The 7,961-nt window shown below is 40.1% G+C and overlaps 1 non-coding gene across 1 annotated transcript; it reads right to left on the bottom strand.

Moving 5' to 3' along the window:
• Positions 1–4,839: 4,839 nt before the first annotated feature.
• Positions 4,840–4,966, bottom strand: LOC125487322. Its single transcript, XR_007265812.1, has one exon. It is a non-coding gene; the product is annotated as a U6atac minor spliceosomal RNA (small nuclear RNA).
• Positions 4,967–7,961: the final 2,995 nt, after the last annotated feature.

Raw genomic sequence — 7,961 nt, 5'->3', positions numbered from 1 at the left:
GACTCAAGCAGAAATCCACCACAATAAACACGTTTTCAGATTGTGGATAAAGTAACAGGTTTTCATCCATTTGACTGATGCTTTCCCCTTACGCTCAAGAGGAAAATAATCTCCTTAACAGCATGTTCCTAGAATAATAAATCTATATCCATTAAATATTAAATGTGATTGCTCGGGTTTGCATTTCATTTGAAGAATCTTCAGTCTGGGTTACTATATGTAGTATGTGGCCCTTCGAAACTGCCATCCAATTCCCCACTCAAAATAAAATGCCCTGGATGCCTCAGTTGTTGAAAAGGATCATCTAATCTCCTACCTCCTTTGCCTCTCCAAAATCTTAATATGTGTGGTCACCTACAAAATCTGACTCGTCTTGTTGACTTATCTTGTTGACTCGTCTCATTGATCTTGCTGATTCCATGTTTGAAACCTCTAAAATGAGATTTCTGACCCATCAACACCACTGAAACAACCTTAACCAGAGTCACATCTGACATGACTATGAGCAGGCTATACCATCCCTCCTCAACCTGACTTTGACACAATGGACAACACTATCCTTTTCTCCACTGTCTGGGACTGTCTCCACCTGGTTCTAAGTCTTACCTATCCAGTGGTAGCCAGAATACCTTACATTTCTGTTTCCACCACATCACTGTTACCACTGGATTCCTCATAGGGTCTGATCCTCTTCTCCTTAAATTTATCATCGACATGCTACCCATAAAAGAAAGCACTCAAAAAAACAAAGTCAGCTTCCCCATGTACACTGGCAACAACCGGTCTGCCTCACTCCTCAACCTTACAACAACATTTCCTTTGTCCCGCTGCTTACAGGGGCAGAAATTTCCTCCAATCAAAATGGAAGCCACTGTCTTTCGTCCCAAACACAAATTCTGCTCACTTGCCATCAATTCCATGACTCTCTTTGGCAACTGTTTGAGGCTGACAGACTGTTCACAACTTTGACATCCTATCTTACCATAAGCTTAAGTTTATAGAATCACAGAACTATTATAGTGCAGAGGGTGCCATTCAATCACCATATCTGTTCCAGTTCTCTAAATCAGCATTATGACCGAATGCTATTCTCCTGCCCTTTCCCCAATAACTCAGCACATTATTTCTATTTAATAACCATCTCATGCCCCCTTGAATGTCTCAATTAAACCTCCCCATAAACTTTACAGCACAGAAAAATATCATTCTGCCCAAAATGTCTGTGTTGGCCAAGCAATGAGCCACCAAGCCTAATTCCACCTTGCAGCATTTGGTTCACATTCCTGGAGGTTATAGGATTTCAGGTGCCTATCCAGACACCTTTTAAATGAGTTGAAGGTTTCAGGCTTTGGATTCCTGACCCTGATCACTCTCTGGGTGAAAAAAAAAGTGTTTACCCATCTCTCTAACTTTAATTGTTCACCACTTTTATTCTATGCCCCCTAGTCATTGACCCCTCCAGCAAAGGAAACAGGTCCTACCCAGCCATTCTATTTAGGTCCCTACAATCTTGTACAGCTTAATAAAATATCCCCTCAGCCTCAAACAAAAACAGAAATTGCCGAAAAAGTTCAGCAGGTCTGGCAGCATCTGTGAAGAGAAATCAGAGTTAACATTTTGGGTCCGGTGATCCTTCCTCAGAACTCAGCCTTCTTTTTACCAAGCAGAACAACCCCAGCCTACCCAACTGTTCCTGCGGCTGCATTTTTCCAGTCCTGGCAACACCCTGGTAAATTTCCTCTGTATCATCTATGTACCAAGCACCCTTTCTCCAATAAAGTGACTTCCGCCAGGTGTATAACCTCAATTTTTCTTTTATGATCTCACATCTGCTGAAAAACCAAAAGATCGCTCCATTCTGCACCTGCCTCAGCTCATTTGCCACTGACATTCTCATCTATTCCCCAGGTTCAACTCTTCCCATGCCCTTCTGATCAGTCTTCTACCTTCCACCTTCCATAAATGTCAGTTCATTTAAAGGGTCTGATGCCCAAATCTTGACTGGCACCAAGTACTATTCACCCATCATCCATGTGCTCACTGACCTACTCTATCTCTCAATTCAGCATTGCCTTGAATTTTAAATTTTCATTCATGAGTCCAAATCTCTTCCTGGCTGCACTTTCCTTACCTACAATCCTCTGAGAACTTTCATTACACCAACTCTAGCATCTTGTCCTCCTACAACTATCTTTTTCCCATCATTGGTGGTCAATACCCAACTTGGTCCTAAGGTCTTGAATTCTCTCGTTGAAGCTTCTCTTCTCATTTAAGATCATCCTTAGAACTTGCTATTAGATCAAGCTTTTAGTCATCAGTCCTAATATCCTCTTATGTGATTCAGTGCTACATTTTGTCAGCTAATGTTCTTGCGAAGCACCTTCAAATGTTTATTGAGTTGACACTATGTGAATGCAGGTTGTTGTAAATAGAAGATAATTAATTAACTGCAATAGGCTATAAACATGCAACCATTGATTATTTGACTGTGACAAACTGTAAATATGAAATAATTCATCATTTAATTATAACAGTCTGTAAAAATTGAATAATTTATGAACCATAAGGCTGTAAATATGGTATAATTAATTAATTGTAACAGGCTAAATGTGGAGTAACTGATTATCTGACAGTTACAAGTTGTAAATATAGACTAATCCATTACCTAAATGTAAAAGATTAAAAATTTAGTATTGGTGAAAAAAGGCATACTTTGGTGACAGTCACTCTCTGGTTCATTCCTCATGCAATGCCTGAACAAATTATCTTCAACAAAATTTAACAAGTTTGATAGTTAATTATTACTCACCATCCAATTGGTGCAAAAACTGTACCAATTAAAGTCTACTTGCCAACCAACAGCACACTCTTCTCATACACTATATAAATGCTGTTCACTTTTCAATGGTATTCTTGTGGATGTCCTAATGAATACAAGATGAAAAACTTCAACAAAATATGTCTTTTTTTTAGCAATAATCAAGTTCTGTCTGACCAAAGATTAAACATTAAATTATTCTTACAAGACTGTAAATTTGTAATAATTCAATATCTAACCAACAGAGTGTATATACAAAGCCTGAAATGAATGTGTGACAGATGATAGAGCAAAATTAAATGCAATATATTGATACTGTAACTGACAGAACAGTAACAAAAATCTATAGCAATATGGAAATAATGTTTATACATCTCTTTGATACAAACTACCTTTAATACATGGAATGGATACCATGGAAAAGACTGTAAATTTGTAATAATTCAATATCTAACTAACAGAGTGTATATACAAAGCCTGAAATAAATGTGTGACAGATGACAGAGCAAAATTAAATGCAATATATTGATACCGTAACTGAATGAACAGTAACCAAAATCTATAACAATTTGGAAATAATGTTAATGCATCTCTTTGATACAAACTACCTTTAATAACATGTAATGGATACCACGGAGTGCACAAAAGGTTCTTTGATACTTCGGTCATTGTGTTAAGACAGTGAATATCAGGGAAAATGGAAACTGCTGGGAGTCTCTATACTGAAATCAGTGGAGAGCTTTGTAGTGAATATTAATGATTGTGTTTGTCTTTGTGGACAAAATGAGCGATCAAGCAGTTATTTTACTTCTAAAAATGTTTTCCTTATTTCCTTTGATATTATTTTGCAGATAGTGCGTGATTTGTTGCTATATAATGCCAGCCTCCTCTACTTGAGAGATGGTCTCTGGTGAGAAGCAAAAGGGTGTGTTAATGGTTGAAAATGTAGCTGCTAGAAAAAAAGGCTAAGAATGCCATCCTCATTATGGCAAATCTTCATATTTTCTGATGGAGTAGTCAGCTGCCTAAGGGCGGCTTCTCTGTTTGTTTCTCCACAAGATACAGTCTATCATCCCTTCAATTGCTGGTAGGAACCTCCAATTTTCAACATCAAATGGAATATGACTAGGAAAATGAACAGATAAGGTGGTTTTCCATTGCCTTCCTCGTGTGTAATTAAAGGAGAGATGAACGATCCTAAATGAACTGTGCTGTACTTGATGTGGAAATAAGATCATGATCGTAGAATCCCTACAGTATGGAAACAGGCCCTTTGGCCCAAGAAGTCCACACCAAACCTCAGAGCATCCCACCCAGACCCATTCCCCTAACCGACAAATCCCTGAAAACTACAGGCAATTTAGCATGGCCAATTCACCTAAACTGCACATCTTTGGACTGCGGGAGGAAACCGGAGCAAACCCACACAGACACAGGGAGAATGTGCAAATTCCACACAGACAGTCGCCTCCCCAAAGGGTGGAATCAAAGCCTGGTGCTGTGAGGTAGCAGTGGTACCCACCACGCCACCGTGCTGCCCCAGAAAGGAGCAAGATGAATTGGCTAGGAATTGAACCTGGGCCTCACACGTGGCAGGAAAGAATTCTACTGCTGAACCAGCGATGCAAGTAATGTTTTGCTATTTAGAAGAGGACCCCATCAGTCTAAGATTTTACCAAAACAATAATGTCTTGAAATGAGCAATATTTGGTTTGGGTGGGGGGGAAGAGGACTAGAATGAGTAAATGTTAAATATTAAAAAATTAATTTTAAAAAACGCATGTAGTATAGCAATCAGGAGCATGAAAGTAGTTGGAGAAAACACGACGCAGAGTCACCAAGGGTGAACTGTATTGTGGAGAGGATGTCAGTCAGTTTAAGAAGACTGCAGGGACAGGGAGAGATACATTCTAAGGAGACTTAGCCCAGCTTGGTTTCATTGACTACCTCTCTGTTGAGGAAAAAAGCAACTTGGTTTGACAACAGTTTCAAAAGCATTCAAACATGATCGCTTTCTGCAAAGAAAAACATGGTTAGATGCCACTAAGTAGATGGCAATGCCTTAACCATTTGTGTGTTGTAAGGCCACTAGGACCCCTTCCATCCTTATCAAGGGGAGTGCTAACCTTCTCTCCTTTCATACAACACAGTTGTTCAAAGGAACAAAGATAATATTTATACTCTGGGATATTGACACTTGTTTTGGTCAGTGTGAATGTCTGACTCTCTTACATGTACGTCATACTAGAATTCTATATTTGTGTGTATTTAAGGCACATTGTGTCAAATCTGAAAATCTGTTAAAAGAAATATGTAATTTGATTTTCTGACCAAAATTACGAAACGGAAGACTTATCATGCTAATTTATACAGGATTTCAGCCAATGGGTTTTCACTTCACATCTGCACCTCAATCAATCGCTCAAAACTTGCACAAAACAAAAGGGAAATCAGTCCGGCCAGTATGCAGCTCCTGAAAAGGGGAAAATGTGACGGAGAGTTAGCTAGCAGAGTCTGAGGATGATCACAGTCTTAATGGTCGGCCGTCATGTGCCTTCCAACTCCTCAGCCGACTGCGCATGCTCAACATGTCGTGCCGCTTCTCCCATTCAATTGTATGTGAAGGACTGTACATTGTACTATGTACATATGAATTTATTTAAAAATAAAATTAAAACTAAAATCATTGTTTTATAATCACTATCTGTATCTGATGTTTCCAGGATGCTAAAAGAATAGAGTAAATCAGCACAGAAAAAGACTGTTTATTCCACCATGTTCTTTGCCAGCAATTGCTAAAAATGTTGGAATGCAGTCAATACCCGAAGTTAGGTTCTTAAAGTGACATTCTAAGGATCAGATCGTGAGTCATTGACAATCATTATTAAGGAAGCACTGGAAATTGGAGAGGTAGCTGATACATATGCCCATATTTTAAAAGGGGGGAGATGCGGGCAAGTAGAGAATACGGAAAGAGGGTAGAAAAGTGGAAATTCAGGTAGAAGATCAGAAATGATCGTACTGAATGCAAGAGCAAATTTTAGAGGCTGTACGGCCCATTTCTGCTTTTGTAAGCATTGCAGCTAGAAGCATAAGATTACAAATATATAATAGACTTCACGAAATGAGCTAAAGTGAACAAGATAGATCTCAATACAAACTCCTCTGATGCTGCTTGGCCTGCTGCGTTCATCCAGCTCTACATCTTGTTATCTCAATATAAACAAGTGTGAGACCCAAACCACTTTGGACCTATAAGGTGTAGATTGAAATATTCTGTAAATGTTCTTTTATTTATTTCATGGCATGTGTGCCATCTGTAGTTGCTCTTGAAAAGATGGTGGTGAGTTGCCTTCTTGAATCACTGTAGTACCTTTAGTTTTGTTGCACCCACAATGCTATGAATTATTCTATTGTTTTAGGATACTGAAATTTTCAGATACAGAGAGCGATTATAAAATAATGATTTTAGTTTTAGTTATATTTAAGCAAATATGTATATGGTACTATGTACAGTCCTGTACATACAATTGAATTGGGTGTTGACACTGCATATTGGAGGAGTTCCAGGATTTTGACCCAGCAACACTGAAGGAATGGCCATATATTCTGAAGTCAAGATGGTGAGTGACTTGGAGGGGAACTTGCAGGTGGTGGTGGTAAAGAGTCATAGAATCCGTACAGTGTGGAAACAGGCCCTTCAGCCCAACGAGTCCACACCACCCCTCTGAAGAGCATTCCACCCAGACTCATTCCCCTAATTTCCCATGTCTAACCCACCTAAACTAAACATCCCTGAACACTATGGGCAATTTTGCGTGGCCAATCCACCTACCCTGCACATCTTTGGGCTTGGGAGGAAACTGGAGCACCCAGAGGAAACCCACGCAGACATGGGGAGCATGTACAAACTCCACACAGACAGTTGCCAAGGCTGGAATCGAACCCGGATCGCTGGTGCTGTGAGGCTATGTTGGGTCAGGGTGGCACTGAGCCACCGTGCCGCCCTGACCCAACCATATTGTCTTGGATCTGGAGTCACATGAAGGCCAGACCAGGTAATTATGGCATTAATGAGCCAGATATTTTTTCAACAGACCATGACTTCATGGTCATCACTAGATTTTTAATTCTGCCATAGTGGGTTTCAAATCCAGGTCCCCAAAGCATTGCCTTGGACCCTGGTACAAAATATAAACAGAACAGTTTATGGAATGCTAGAGCGAAAGAAATACAAAGGGTGAAGTCCTGCTATTTTCACTTTGAAATTCAGCTATACAAAGATTCGTTGAGTCTTGTGCACATTTTAGAGAAGTTATATTGGCTTTGAAGGGATTTCCAATTGTAGTTCTGTAGCTGTGATACTATATTCTGCATTCTGTTCTATTATCTTGATATACTTATGTAAAGTATGATTTGCCTGAATAGCACACAAAACAATACTTTTCACCGTATCTTTATAAATAATAATAAATCAAATCAGTGGTTAAATAAAAAGGACAAATTACACCAACTAACATTGTATATTATGGATTTTAGAAGATTAAGAGATGTTTGATTAAATTTTTCAAGAAAGCTAGGCAGAGAGAAACTATTTCCACAGGACAGGCTATGTAACTAAGCTTTACAGAATGAATATATTCCACCTACCTTCCACCCCAACCTTAAGTTTACCTGGACCATCTCTAATACCTCTCTCCCCTTCCTGGACCTCTCTGTCTCCATATCGGGCAACCACCTAGAAACCGATATTCATTTCAAGCCCACCGACTCCCACAGCTACCTAGAATATTCCTCCTCCCACCCACCTTCCTGCAAAAATGCCATCCCCTATTCCCAATTCCTTTGCCTCCGCCGCATCTGCTCCCAGGATGAGGCATTCCACTCCCATACATCTCAGTTGTCCTCGTTTTTCAAGGACCGTAACTTCCCCCCCCTCAGTGGTCGAGAACGCCCTCAACCGTGTCTCCCACATCTCCCCCAACTCATCCCTCACACCCCGTCCACGCAATAAGAACCAAAAAAGAATCCCCCTCGTCCTCACGTACCACCCCACCAACCTCCGGATCCAACGCATCATCCTCCGACACTTCCGCCATCTGCAATCCGACCCCACCACCAAAGACATCTTTCCCTCCCCACC

This window comes from Rhincodon typus, chromosome 39 (assembly GCF_021869965.1).
Source record: "Rhincodon typus isolate 14 chromosome 39, sRhiTyp1.1, whole genome shotgun sequence".
Lineage (NCBI taxonomy): Eukaryota > Metazoa > Chordata > Chondrichthyes > Orectolobiformes > Rhincodontidae > Rhincodon > Rhincodon typus.
Note: the sequence above shows the minus strand (reverse complement) of the source record. Positions and strands in the feature narration are given on the sequence as shown.